The 15,008-nt window shown below is 39.7% G+C and overlaps 1 protein-coding gene across 1 annotated transcript in view; it reads right to left on the bottom strand.

Moving 5' to 3' along the window:
- Nucleotides 1-11,612, bottom strand: part of LPAR3 (lysophosphatidic acid receptor 3) — a 44,250-nt gene extending 32,638 nt beyond the window's left edge. Inside the window, exon 1 of the mRNA XM_058177981.1 lies at nt 11,359-11,612. The gene's annotated coding sequence lies outside the window, so the exon portion shown is untranslated. The remainder of the gene's footprint in view (nt 1-11,358) is intronic.
- Nucleotides 11,613-15,008: the final 3,396 nt, after the last annotated feature.

Raw genomic sequence — 15,008 nt, 5'->3', positions numbered from 1 at the left:
TGTTTAGAGACCACATTTGGGACCAGCAACTCAGTCCTTAAGTGAGGTGGTCACTATGTGAAACCATGATTGTGTTTGTAATCTTACTTAAGCTTTCCTTTGTTTTACAGGCCTGCAAAAATCATAAATGTGAAGATTGTAAAGTACTTTTTATTTTATTTTATTTTTGCCACTTGGGACAAATGAGTCCCTCCTTGTTTTAGGTACCCTCCAAGATGCCAGGGTGAAGTGAATGACTGGATAAGGAGGTGTCAGTCACCTTGCAGAGAAATAAGGTTATACCAGAGGCCTTGAGAGGCTTACATGGGATCTAGCCAATTCAAACAACGATTGCTTAGACTCAAATGTTTCGAAGAAAGTTTTTTTGAGACAGTGGTAAGGCTTCCATAGAGCACTCTAGGAGAAACTTCTTCTAAATACCGTATATACTCGAGTATAAGCCGAGTTTTTCAGCACGTTTTTTGTGCTGAAAAGCGCCCCCTCGGCTTATACTCGAGTCTACCCTTGCAGCTGGGCTGGCAGGACGAGCCCAAATGCTGCCGGCATGCTTTGCCAGCTCGGCCGGCTCGATTTGGCGGCGGCTGGCCTCGGCGTTTTCTTCCGCCGCTTTTGAGTGGCGGCCGGGGCGGTGGCCGGGGGGGGGGGCGGGGGGCGGAGGGGGCGTTCGACATTTTCGCCCCCCTCTCACTCGTCCTCCTCTCGCCCTCGGAGGGGGCGGAGGGGGCGTTTGTCACCCTCGCCCTCCTCTCCGAAAAGCCGAAATTGAGTGCGAAGCAGCAGTGGGGGTGGGTGGGTGGGGGGAGGCCGCCGTGAAGTGCCGGCAGGACGAGCCCAAATGCTGCCGGCATGCTTTGCCAGCTCGGCCGGCTCGTTTTGGGGCAGCGGCTGGCCTCGGCGTTTTCTTCGCCCGCTTTTGATGGCGGCGGTGGTCGGCGGAGGGGCGTTCGACATTTTCGCCCCCCTCTCACTCGTCCTCCTCTCGCCTCGGAGGCGGAGGGGCGGAGGGGCGTTGTCACGAATACATCCCAATAAAATGCAAAGGTTTCAAAGCATGTTTTGGAAAAGCAGCGAGGATGGGGAGAATGCTGCCTTGAATGTGAAAGAAGCGTGGAAAACTCCAACTACAGTATAAAAAAACATTTGCACTCAGTACTTTTTATTTTATTTTATTTTTGCCACTTGGGACAAATGAGTCCCTCCTTGTTTTAGGTACCCTCCAAGATGCACAATGATACAAGGAAAGATCATCCTGTCTATTTGGCAAGCCACTAAACAACTAAAATTTAGAGCAGGAGTGTCCAATCTTGGCAATTCTAAGACTTCAACTCCCAGAATTCCCCAGCCAACCCGACTCCTGATTTAGAGAAAGGTAAGGCACTTCTAAACACTGCCCAGATTAGCAGTGGCCATGAAAATCTAGGGACCAACTTGTTTAAAGACCATCAATGAAATCAGGTTTATGAGTGACAATTGGAGTTGCGATATATTCGCTGCCAGACAATGTAGACTAAAAGGGATAAAAGTGATTATTGCCCTTCTGAACAAGTCTCTTGTGCATTGTCACTCATGGTTACTCAATGCCCTGTTTCAGACATGAGCATTAGGGAACACAGCCAAGCTTTGAAATTGTGATGTGGGCTGCACAGAAGCAACTTTGAAGATTAACGAATATGCATTTTCAATAAACTTTCAAAACAGCACGGATTAGCTTTTCCAACTTGACACTGTCCCTATTAAGAAGCATGAAGGGGAATTCTTGGCGTTTAATCTAATACCGATGGAATGTTTGTTTGTTTGTATCCCGCCTTTATTATTTTCACAAATAACTAAAGGCGGTGAACATATCCAACTTTCTCCCCATATTTTCCCCATAATAACAATCCTGTGGGATGGATTGTGCTGAGTGTGTGTGACTTGCTCAGAATGGCCTCATTGAGAAAAGCTAGCAACTACCGTCAAAAGGTTAATTCTAAACAAAGCAGTCGCTTGAGGTTATAGGAGAGAAGAATATTGAGAAACAACTTTGTAAATGTGAAGTGTAAAAACAAACACTGTGATTAGGCTTTGATTATATTCTTGTTAAATTAATCTGGTTGCTTTATATACATAACCATAAATCATTAACTGCACATTATGTAACATTATGCAGTGTAATTTGATTTGCAGAGAAAGGACTTGCTACCAGATTTCTATCACCAAGTGCGGGTTTGCAAAACTAATGGCCTAGTGTTTTGGCAGAGTAACATACTCGCTTACTTAAGAATATTTCAAGAGCAAAAGGAAAACAAAAGCTTTCATGTAATAAAATTGGCAAGAGGTGTGTATTTCTGATTAGTATTGAAGATGAACTGCTCAGATGATTTTTGATCATCTATATTTTATTGTAATATTTCTTAATGTTTATGAACATGTAAATTTATCCATTAATATATGGTAGGCATTTGAAATAATTTAGTTCATATGTAAAACAATAAAAGAAAGGAACAAATTAGCAGTTACAAAGCATTTGGCATTTAAGATTTCAGCATTTCTGATTCATTAATAAATTGTGTCTGAATTTGAACTTCATGCTACATTTTATTAGAATAGTATTATTCTAATAAAACGTATTATACTATTCTATTCTATTCTATTAACAATTACTTTTGAATAAGTCACAATTAGCTAAGTTCACAACCTGTATTAAGGCAAAATCTATAGTTTTCAAACCATAAAAGCTGCATTCGGATATCGGAGTAAGTCATCAGTGAAACAAAGTACATTATGCCTTATATGAATCCATCAATTATTTCACTCCATCCTAAGAGGACGGAGATGGTAATTATCTCTTAAGAAAGCTTTGGTGTGACCATACTGCTGATTTGACAGGCTGGGCTTGTCTGTAATAGACTATAATGACAGGGTAGAAATATTACTCGTGTACTGCCCATCTTGCTTTATGGCAGGATGTTTTCACGATCTCTTGAAAGGAGTGGTATTGGAATCTCCTAGAATGCTGGTGGATCTCCATGCCCTAGGACAGGGGTGTCAAACTGACGGCCTGTGGACTGGATGCATCATGCGCAGGTGATGCCCACTCCAGCTCTGCAAATGGGAAAAAGTCATGAAACGTCACATGACGGCAACGTGATGTGGTGAGTTTGACCCCTGTGCCCTAAGAGAAGGTTCTAGAAAGGTTCAGGAATTCATACTCAACTGTGGTAAATAGGGGCTTGTCCAGGGGTGAAATGCTACCAGTTTGCACCGGTTCAGGTGAACCAGTAGTAATAAAAGCTAGCCGTTTATCCCAACTAGTATTTCCAACAATCAGCTGTGCCGTGTGATTTATATTCGCTATAAAGCAGGAAATCCTGCTTTCTAGGGAATCTAAATCGCGTGGCACAGCTGTTTCCCCCTCTCACTGTTCTACTTACCTTCTTAAGCCTCCTTTTTCCGTGTGAAGCGTGTGTTTGGTGTGCACTGTGCATGCGTGCACAGCATGTATTTGGCATGCACTATGCACGTGCACGCACATGTTTGGTATGCACTGCGCATGCGCAGGCAGTGAACCAGTTGCAACCCACAGAGGAGTTTGCCATTGGTTTGACTGATAACATTTCTTAATTCACTCCTTTCTAGATACTGGACAATATCTAAGGAGGTAACCAGTCTTCTGAGATTACCTATGATTCCTTTGGATTTCTGATTCTGAGGAATTGCATAGGGTGATTTGTAGAATGAGCTCGGCCACATGTGGGCTAAATCCATATTCAATCCATCCATATTCAATCCATCTTCAAGAGGCCAGGGTGAAGTGAATGACTGGATAAGGGAGGTGTCAGTCACCTTGCAGAGAAATAAGGTTATACCAGAGGCCTTGAGAGGCTTACATGGGATCTAGCCAATTCAAACAACGATTGCTTAGACTCAAATGTTTTCTTTCGAAGAAAGTTTTTTTGAGACAGTGGTAAGGCTTCCATAGAGCACTCTAGGAGAAACTTGTTCTAAATAAGCAAGTTGGGGTTGTGACTAGGCAGGGCCTTTTTCTAGTTTCTGCTGATGCACCTATTGTGGTCCTACTTGAAAGTTGGCTGTGATGACAGTTACCCATAGCTACACTACTGTAATGTGCTCTCAATCACACTGCCTTCAGAGATACAGTACTTCAAAGCCACAAATGGTACAGAATGTAGCAACCAGCATTCTGGCAAAGTTGCCAGAAACATAAAACTCTGGCATTGTGAGCACTGCATTTATGCAATCATATATTAAACCTAGTATCATCACATTGTTTTTTTTAATGTCCTTTGTTGGTATAAGTCACCCACCACAACAAAACATTATATAATATAACTGAGTTCAGTTGGACTTGAAAAGACAAGAATGTCCTGTAGAGACCTACCTCTTTTAAGATAATTATGGATCATGTTACAGTCCAATCTATATATATCAACTTGAACTTAAACTAGCACTGAATTGTGTTTCATACCCCCTAAGAAGTACCATATGTAAATAATTCCAGACTTCGTCAACTAATCTGAGAAACAATTAATGATTTTCTTTAAAAATGTAGTTAATCTAATAATATTAGAAGACTTAAATTAGGTAGGGCATATTAAAATTCAAAGAAAGGAAAGATGGGAATGGAATTGAAAGGAATACAAATACAGATATTTAAAAGGTTTAATAAATGAACAGAAGAACTCTAGAAGCATCATCAGTTCATTGGAAAATATGGCCAAAGAACAGTTAATTTTCAATATCTGATGGGTTCTTGACTGACATGCCAATCGCTACGCAATTTTATACCACATCTCTATAGATACTAAACATCTTTTATTGTATATTTATTCGAAGGAAGATATACTTAAACCAGATATTCAAATGTGTTAGAATTCCAGCTGCCAATGATTGTTAATCAAGCTACAAAAAGAATCTTAGCCAAAAAAATCCACAACAAAACAATCAACGGTTGGCAGCACTTTCTTTCAGTGATGATCTAACCATGAAAAACAAATATAGAAAGAAGCCACATTAAAAAAAGTGTTGTGCAATCCTGTATGATATTATAGGTCACTTTACACTACAGTATATTCTTCCAGTTAAAGTTATTACTTTAAACGTTCTGAGACTTGTCAAAGACAGACACCCAGTACATCTCTAGTTACCACAAATTTAGGCTATAGAGTCGTTCGTAATTTAAGATCTTCTGAAATTATGGTTTAGGAAGTCTATACATGGAGTCTAAACTAAAAAGGTCATGGCTAAGCTTTCATTTAGAGATTCCCAGAGTAGGGCTCTAAAGGAAGACTTGGCAATTCAGTCTACAATGTGGAAATAATCTCTTAGGATATCACAAAGCCTTTTGCATGATACTTTATTTTTCTACTAACGCTCCTTACCACGGAGGAATATTACGTTTCGATTCACTGCTATCAAATCCATGTGGTTAGTGCATATAAAACAATATGATCGATTCAATTATGTCTTGGAATTTCCAAATATGTTTTCTTTTTAATTTTTCTAATTGTTATAGTAAAACACAGATTTTTTTTCCTGCACTCAAGGAAGGATAAATGGCAAGATCAAGAAAGATATTCCGACTTGATAAATAGCATTTGATATTTGGATCCTCCCAAAGAAATAAGTAACTGCCATAAACATAGCAACTGAGATTACTTTCAGCGGTCCTAAAGTAAAATATTATCTTCCTATAATATTCAGACAACTCTCATCTGTTGGAAGGAACTTGTAGTCCTTGTTTAGAGACCACATTAGGGACCAGCAACTCAGTCATTAAATGAGGTGGTCACTATGTGAAACCATGATTGTATTTGTGATCTTACTTAAGCTTTCCTTTGTTTTACAGGCCTGTAAAAATCATAAATGTGAAGATTGTAAAGTACTTTTTTAATTACCACTGTAACCATGAACATTTGTCAAATCAGGAGTCACTAAATGAGGGCTACCTGTATTTCTAAAAAAAATGGCTCATATTCACAGTATCATAGTCTCATTCAGTTTTTAATTTCTTTTGGCTTTTTGCATGGTCAACAGATAGAAAGGATTTAAAAAAATAGTCACACTTCTCTTCATATGTTGAAGAATATTGGTCCATATACTATGTCTGAAATCTTAAAAGACTAGCTGCTAGATATATATTTTCCAACTGTGTATCCCTAAAATGTATTGATTGGAAAGCTCGTGAATTTGGGATTTTATGGGAACAATAGACGTGTTTTGCTGGGTACAATTCTTGACTCACTTTAGAGAAACTAAATCAGATTTTACTAAATCTATGTTGCTGGAATCTGATTTTATATATATGTGGGACAGTATTCAAAGCTGAATTAACAATGTCAACATGCACTGTTTATATTCTTGAGCCGGAGAAGATCCAAGCAATTTTTGATTTTAGAGAGCTATAAAGAGGCACCCTCAAGGTTCTTAAAATGTCTTGATTACAGTGGGCTGAAAATAAAATAAGAGTCCAAACTAGGCAAATCTACGATTTGCATCCTACTACAAGGTATATTTTTGTTACAGTTTCCGGTGTTCTTCCAAAACTCAAAGAAAGCAAAGTTAAAAATGCCCAAGTTGCTATCAATAGCCAGCAAGCCATAAACAGTATATTTTTCTCATTTCATGCTTTGTATTGAATACAAAAAAACTGAAAGAGATAGCATGATTAGAATACTGTTCATTTTACCTCCAAAGGCACTTGGGAATATATATCTGGCACAGAATGGAAAGATAGAACATTTTTTGTTTGTTACTTGTATACAGTATTCTAGTTCAACACAGAATGATTTTTCCCCTAGGAAAAAAAAGTCAAAATCTGACCACTGGTGCAAAATAGTCCAATCATTCAGTGATAGTACACATAAGTCCCTTTCAATAGATAATTTACTTCCATTTTTATATGCATATAAATGTCTGATTGTTTGATTGCAGTGGACAGTAAAAATAATCCGTATTTTAGAAGTCTTATCTTCTAGCATTGAAAAATAACATGTTGCTATGCAAAATATTACTACATATTCATCTTTAAAGAATTATCTTTAAATAATCTTTTTTTAAAAAAACATAAATGTTTAACCTGTAAAATGCCTATTTTAAATGAAATAAATGTATTATTTACTTAATCTATCACCTCCTTCTGAATAGTGTGATTTAAATGATGCTTGTGGGAACAGCATTTGCTCTATCCTGGATCCTCTGGTGCATATCAGAGTCAAAATACACATCCCTAGTTACACTGAAAAGGAAAGTGAATCAGTTAGGCAGCAGAAGAGACACACAAGGATCTGCCCCTGTGTATAAACGGAGAAATTTCTGCCTTCTCCAAGGAGAGAGATGGAAGTCATGTAACTAAGGACATGGCATAATGTAAGACCCGTATCTCTCAATTCTGAGAACTTAAAGGGAAGATAAGTGCATGAACCATTCTGATAAATTCTCATTTACTGTCTCTTCTTCAGTATAATAGTTCACTCACTAAGCACTTTTATCTCAAGTACACTATAGTCTACAGGTAATCCTCGGTTTACAACCTTTTGTTTAGCCACTGTTAAAAGTTACAACAGTACTGAAAAAAAGTGACTTACAACTGGTCCTTGCACTTATGGCCACTGCAGCATCCCCATGATCACGTAATCAAAATTCTGACACTTGTATTTACATACAAATGTGTATGCATGTGTTTACAATGGTTATAGCATTCCATGATCACGTATTCATTATTTGCAGCCTTCCCAGGCAGATTCCAACAAGCTAAGTCAATGGGGGAAGATAGATTCACTTCATGAATGTATGATTCACTTAACAACTATAGTAATTCGCTTAACAGTGCAAAAAATCCTAAAATTGGGCATAGTTCATTGAACAACTACCATGCTTAGCAACAGAAATTCTAGTTCCAATTGTGTTCATCAATCGAGGATTACCTGTACAAGAGGGCAAACTATTGGAGCAAGAAGACAATTTGGGGGGTTTCCAATCATTCCAAAATTCATCTTAATGTATTTATAAATACCTACCTAACTACACCTATACCTACACATATACACCAAAAAGATTAAACTATATACCTTTTGAAGAATTTCAAATATTTTCATCATTTTCCAGCAAACAAGTTAGAGCGGGGAAAGGAAATTTTGGGTGGAGAGCTAATTTCATCTTTAAAAGTACATAGTCAGAATTTAAGTCACATGCAAATATGAAAATATTTCCCAAATTCATATTAGATCCATCCGGGGCTGTGATAGTTAGGTTGCATCTAAGACAGTCCTTAAGAGAACTGCTGAGATGAAAGAACAAGCAATCAATTATTGTTCTACTACCTTTTTGAAACAGTCTTCATCAAATACTGGTACTTGAATGTACATTAGGGACAACTCAAGAAACATATTCAAATTTTAGCATTAAACACTTGAGTCTATCTGTGTTGAAGTCCTGGCTATCTTATTTAATAACCGGAAACGTATTGTTACCATGCACTTTAGTAACATTTTATCTCTGTGATGCAATTCTATTTCATGCATAATTTGCCCTCTAAAAGCTATTTGTCTACCAACTCGGTGACTCTGACTTATAAGCTATGCCTTCTATTGACCGCGACCTTTCAATAAACAGTAAATAGAACATATTATTCTGAATTAGTTAGCACCCTTTTAAAAAAAGCCATCGACTTGTGTCTCAATCCCAAATGGATACAGATGTTAATTAGCACAATTGCTTAATTCTGTTTTTCATAACTGACTGAAACACTCATCCTATGAAAACTCATTCTGAAAAGAATGGTGACACTCCTTTTGTCAGCAGGGAGATCCATCCTTTATATCTTATCTATGTTCTGGCTAAAATAGATGAAAAGCTCCAGCTCATTTGCAGACTGTATAAATCTCACAAGTTTACGGCTGAATCCCGATTTAAAATAAATCATCTTTCTAGCTATCTAATCACTGTTGGAAACTCATAACTCACTTTTAATATAAGGCAGGAACATTTTCATGGTTATACAATGTTACCTGCCAGGACTAGAAGCATTATTTCAAATACTGTTCTCACCTTTGAGTAATCACATTTTGTCATTCCCCCACCCCCCACATACACACACCAGTGCTCACACATAAAACTTCAAGAGTGCCCAATTCTGTGTATGACCAAAGTACCAAGGAACAAAAGGAGACTGGGACAAGACAAAAGAATATACTGTTACACGTCCCCAAAAAGCAGCACAGTCAAATTTAATTTTTTTTTAAAAAAAAAACCCTGCTTTTTCATAAACAGCAAAGAAAAAGAAACACTTCAAATGCATTCTCCAAACAGCTGAGCAAATAAAATGAAGTTAAGAGTTTACTCCACTCTAGTTTTATTTGATTCATGCACACACAGTTCACAAAATGAGCAAACCAGCAATTCAATGGGAAATGGAATGTGAATTAGGATTAAGCTTTCCTGAAAGTGATTAACACTTGACTAGGAACTAAAAACCCAAATATTGGGCTTTGGGAGGCAGAATTTGAATCTGTCACAGCTACAATAGGCAACTAATATGATACTGGCATCAACATTCCAATGATTGATTCTTACTTGAAATTTACAGACTATGACAATCAAACCCTCACACTTAAGGTGTGTTACAGATGAAACACAGAGGACAGCTCTGTCCAGGGGAGCTCATTTCCTAGTGACTTCACGGACATGAGTATGTATGTGTACATGTGCAATTTTTATTATAAGAATACATATGAAAGAAAGAAAATAAAAAAAACAAAGAAAAAGTCAAAAGTGCAAAAAGAAAGAATGAAAAGTAACTTCCAATTTTGTTTGCAGCAATGATAAGTAGACATACAGACTTACTTCGTACTCTGTGTTACAACCCTCCCCCTTTTTTTCTATTATCTATTTTTTCTAATCATTGAAACTGTAAATCATAAGTTCATTTTTTTTCCATTTCACCCAAAAAAACCATAAGGGGAACATGTCAAACATAGTTGTAAGAGTACAACTATTATTTGCCGTTTTCTTCTTCTAGATTCTTCCCCACCTACCCACCCCACAAACTTTCCAACCTAGTTTACAATCCTGGGATTTCCTGGTATCCCATCCAAGTATTAATCACATCCAGCCCTGCTTAGCCAAAGCTAAGAACCTTAGAGAGTCCCAAAGATATTGTTTCCTCTGCTTCGTTGTGCTGGGTCTGAGTGGGGAGCTTGGAAGATCCAACACTGTTAATCTGCCCAAGATATAAGTATGAATTATTCCCCAGGAGAAAACTGAACCAGCCACCTCATTCAACTTTTCACCTGGGCAAAGTACTCTAGAGCGGGGGTCCCCAACCTTGGCAATTTTAAGCCTGGAGGAATTCTGGTAATTCTGGGAGTTGAAGTCCACCAGGCTTAAAGTTGCCAAGGTTGGGGACCCCTGCTCCGGAGAGCTGAGGATGAAAAATGGATCCACCTCACCTGCAGTCTCTTTTGATGTATACAAGAGATGAGTTTAGGACCAATTGTTCATCCAAAGAATGCTTTTTCATGACACAGTAAACTGCCAAAGCCATGCATTTTAAACTGATGTCCTTTGGAAACCCAGCCAATATGGAGAAATGGCTTTCTGAACAAACCTTTCCCAAATATGAAAACACAGCCAATAGGAGAAGGAAAAAGAAACCTAGGGCAGCACTGGCTAATCCCAGCTTCTTTTTCACTGGGAAGTCGAGGCAATGAAAGGTTGCTGGGAGCAACTTCTATTTATTTTGGGGTTACCTCCTCCAGCAATACTCTACTCACTTTCTGCCCTCACTGGCTGGTACATATCTATTTGCCCAGCCATGCCATCCAGAGAGAGTGAGAGAGAGAGAAAAAGAAGGAGGCAGAGCAGAAACAAGGCTACATCTTTGAAGGCAACCTAGACCTTCACAGGAACAGCACCTGCTCCTCAACCCCTTCGTGATCCCCGCTCAGGGACCTTGAGGATGGAGGCCCCCGACATTCCTCTTGTCTTTTGCCCTCCAATTTAGGAAGGCGGTGTTCCCGCTAGACCCAGAAACCGGGTAAAAATCTGAACCCTCTCCCTCTCTAGTTAGAGAGGGTCGTGCGAACGCGGCCAACGGATAATCCAAGTTTTATAACTCAGTGCAGATTCGCCTCCTTGCAGTGCAGAACCAGAGAGGCTCAAAGGGGGAAGTCGGAGCCAAAGGGTAAAGCGCACACCTCAAATCTCACACCCTCCGCATTTAGCCCAAAACGCAAGTTGGAAAAATTCGGCTGAGGCATGTCCCAGTGCCGGGACGTTGTCCCCATCCAGCCCCTTCTGTGTTTGTGGCAGGCAGACTCAGAAGGCGCCAGCCAGTCACCCACTCACTCATTCACTCACCGCGCTCAGATGCCTGGCATCTGCCCGCTGCTCTCCGACGATGCGTCCCTAACCCGGACCACAGGCAGCCCAAAGCCGGCGGCCAAGGCAACGCCACCAGCTAAATCAGCGGCGGGGCGGGGGCGGGACCCTCCGGCGCCGGGGGCGGGGCGTCTTAACCTTTGCGGAACCGGGGTGCCTTCCTTTGGTAACCCCTGCCCGCCTCTTGCCTCCTTCCGATTGCCTCCCCTGGACGAGGACTGCTTTTTCTTCCCTTCCTTTAAAGTCAGCGCGCTGCTTAAGTTGGGGCGGATGGCTCGGATTCAATATTGCGTTGCATTTATTCCTGCATTGCATTATTCTTGCATTGCATGGCATTATTCCTGTTCCGGGCGGGACAAGCCAAGACAGGGAGACGGAACCTGGTGGCGCCGCTGACTACGTTTCAAAGGCGCTCGCCGTCGGGGGTTCCCTCTCGCTTGTCCACACAGTTCGAGATAGCAGCTGTAGAGAGATAGTAGCCTTTCCCTCCTTCTCCTAATATTTATTTATTTATTTATTTAATCACATTTATATACCGCCCTATCTCCCAACTCAGGACTCAGCCGGGTACCCCTCTTATTGCCACAGTTTTGACCCGCTCTAGAACTTCCTCGTATTAACACGGAACACAAGACTGCACTGATGACCCACCGGGCTGGGTGGGTAAGCATTGCAATTCAAGTGTATGGAATTCGTTATCGGGTCCAAACCCCAAACGTCACATAATCAGTCGGTGCAAGACAGGCTGATGCCAAAACAAATTAGATCTGGCAAATACCGCACTCATTCCAGATATATAAATCATGATAGGTAATATGACCTCGTTAAATGGAGGGCGATAGTTAACAGGCAATTTACCGTAGTCTTAGAGCAACTGGAAATAAAAATTTAGACTACCTGGCACAAGGGATAAATCCTCCACATGTTCCTGACATGCACACTCTCAGCAGTCCCAGTAATCCCAGCAGTCCCAGTGTGAGGGATGCTGTGAGATATAATTCTGCCCCATCTGAAAAAAGTACACATTTCCCACCCATTGATTCAGTACAAGCCAGAGGTGGGTTTCAGCAGGTTCTGACCAGTTCTGGAGAACCAGTAGCGGAAATTTTGAGTAGTTTGGAGAATCGGTAGTAAAAATTCTGACTGGCCCCACCCCATATCTATTCTCTGCCTCCCGAGTCCCAGCTGATCTGGAGGAAATGGGGATTTTGCAGCATCCTTCCCCTGGAGTGGGATGAGAATGGAGATTTTACAGTACCCTTCCCCTGCCATGCCCACCAAGCCACACCCACAGAACCAGTAGTAAAAAAAATTGAAACCCACCACTGGTATAGGCAATCAGAAAGCTAATTATATTATTCTTTAAAAAGACCCTTAAACATTTAATTCCAAATAGACTGATCCTTTTCCATCTTGGTGCCATACAAAAGTATTCGAAATATGAAATTCCCAGTAAAATTGGAGATTCGAGTCACCACACAACTGAAAACTCAATATTTGGGGAAGGCTGGAGTGTTTTAAAAAAATGGGTTGTGAGAATAAGTCTTTGAACTAAATATATTCTTGTTCCTAATTCCTCAAATCAACTCTGGTGTTACTGTTGTTTTTAAAAATGATGACTGTTTTCTTTATTTTGAGTAAGAGTTTAGAATAACCTGCTTTAGAATTTAAGGCAATACATTTTATTATCTATACGTGCCTAGACAATGGGCCTTTTCCCATTACTGAGTTATTTCTCTCCACTCATTCCTGAAATTGGCAAAAAATATACCGCATCAGATCTGCTGCCCACTTTATTGATAGGTCAGTAGGCTGCCTTTACTGAATCTATTTTGACTCATTGCCAAATGATTCTGTCTTGATTCTGCACATGTAGGAAGAGATAAACAAAGCAATTAATCAATACCTCTGATTTTACCTGCTTCCCACTGCTGAGTATTGTCCACCATGCAGAAAAACATTTATCAAAGCACAATACTGTGGAAAGAATTGAGTTGAGTCTGGCTGTGGGACTCTTTAACATTTCTAGGCTGTTTCTTTTGCACCAGGGGTATCAAACTCGATTTCATTGAGGGCCACATCAGGGTTATGTTTGACCTCGGGGGCCATGGTGGATGTGGCCATGGTGGGCATGGCCAGCTTGATGTCACTTGTGTCAGGGGTGCCTGTGATGGCCCAAGCGCTCTGACAGCAAAAATGGCTTCCCTATCCCAGCTGCAATGGCCTCCTTGCAACCCTTTGGCAGCAAAAATGGAACTCGGGAGGGCCATGCGGGCCTTGAGTTTGACACCCCTGTTTTGCACCTTTCTTATACCTTATTCTGTTAAAATTTGAGCCAAATAAGGTTTGTAGAAACATTATTGCAACTATAAAGGTAGCAGTCTCACAAACAGCATTTAATTGTTTAAATTCTTTTGTTTAATTGTTTAATTCTTTACCCTTTCTTTCTGCCTTTGGAAGATGTTTGTATAGTATCATGGTGAGGTGCATGCAATAAAAAGCCCAGAATCAGCAAATGCACCTAATCATTTTTATTTTCTTTCTGATTTTTGCTTTTTCTCATTCATCTGATTCCTTCTTTTCCTTCCTTTCTTTCTACCTTCTTTCCTTCCTTCCTCCCCCTCTCCCCCCCAATCAAATGAGCCCCTTTTGTTTACTAATTCAATTTCTCTTCCACTTTTGGGAAAATTTTAGTCTAGACTTCTACTGTTTAGACTCCTATAGATATTCAATCAACAAAGGGAAATGTGTGTTCATTCTCAGAACAATAGGTGGGTAGCCATATTGATATTTTCTTGCATTATTAAACAGCTCTTAGTATCTATCAATCAGTTTCTTGGTGTGAATAGATTTTTTGACACATTCTTCTCTCTTTTTTTTACCACCATAAACCAAAAAGCTGACAACAACATACTTAGCAGCATAGCGGACAATCAATTTTATTTTCATCAGCAACCAGGAAGTTACATAAAGCACAGAATAGTTCTCAGTTTTCTTTTCTTTGTTAAGATTAAAAGTAAAAAAAAAGGGTTTACAGTAAAGGATTAATTTCTGACTCTTGCACAGTAAAGCTAAAATATTTCTCTTGTCAATAAGCAACACATAGGAGCAAAGTCTCTGATATCACTTTTCAAAAATTAATTTAGAAACCACTGGAAAAAAGCTTGTAAAATAATTGACCTGCAAGATTCACATCCTGGGTTTTTAAAGAAATATTTTAGTGCATTGGCAGGTGTTAGACACTTAGACATGCTACAAGGTCTTGTCCCCAACCAGACTAGAAGATAAATACTGAAAAACAAGACTTGAGGATTTAACAGGAGAAAGATCTTTCTCCTGTTAAGTCCTCAATTCTTGTTTTTCAGTATTTACGTTAACTTAAATTAAAAATGTCTCTTGAGAAACCTATATGCAGGTCAAGAAGCAACAGTGAAAACTGGACATGGAACCACTGATTGGTTCAAAATTGGGAAAGGAGTCCGGCAAGGCTGTATACTATCGCCCTGCCTATTTAACTTATATACAGAGCACATCATTAAAAAGGCGGGGCTAGATGAATCAAAAGTTGGAATTCAGATTGCCGGGAGAAATATCAACAACCTCAGATATGCAGATGATACCACTCTAAT

This window comes from Ahaetulla prasina, chromosome 3 (genome assembly GCF_028640845.1).
Source record: "Ahaetulla prasina isolate Xishuangbanna chromosome 3, ASM2864084v1, whole genome shotgun sequence".
NCBI classification, from domain to species: domain Eukaryota; kingdom Metazoa; phylum Chordata; class Lepidosauria; order Squamata; family Colubridae; genus Ahaetulla; species Ahaetulla prasina.
This window is presented reverse-complemented; position numbering and strand designations above follow the sequence as displayed.